Below are 253 nucleotides of genomic sequence, written 5' to 3' on the forward strand. Positions count from 1 at the left end.
TACTGAACCGGGCTGTGTGACGGCCGCGTGGCCCCGCGAGCCCTCAGGTGTCCTGAAACACGCGAGGCGCCGGTGCTGGCCTCGGTCCGGGTACCCGCAGGTGCCGGCCGTGAGCAGCGCTGGGCGGTGGGGCGGCTGAGCCAAAGAAACGGGGAAAAAAGGCGAGTGTGGGCTGCACCTGCCCGGGTGGGCCCCGAGGCGTGCCGCGGGCGGCAGGGGGGCGTCCCCCTCCGCCGCTGCCGTCTCTGATGCT

The sequence above is a fragment of the Buteo buteo genome, unplaced genomic scaffold (genome assembly GCF_964188355.1).
Source record: "Buteo buteo unplaced genomic scaffold, bButBut1.hap1.1 HAP1_SCAFFOLD_37, whole genome shotgun sequence".
NCBI lineage: Eukaryota > Metazoa > Chordata > Aves > Accipitriformes > Accipitridae > Buteo > Buteo buteo.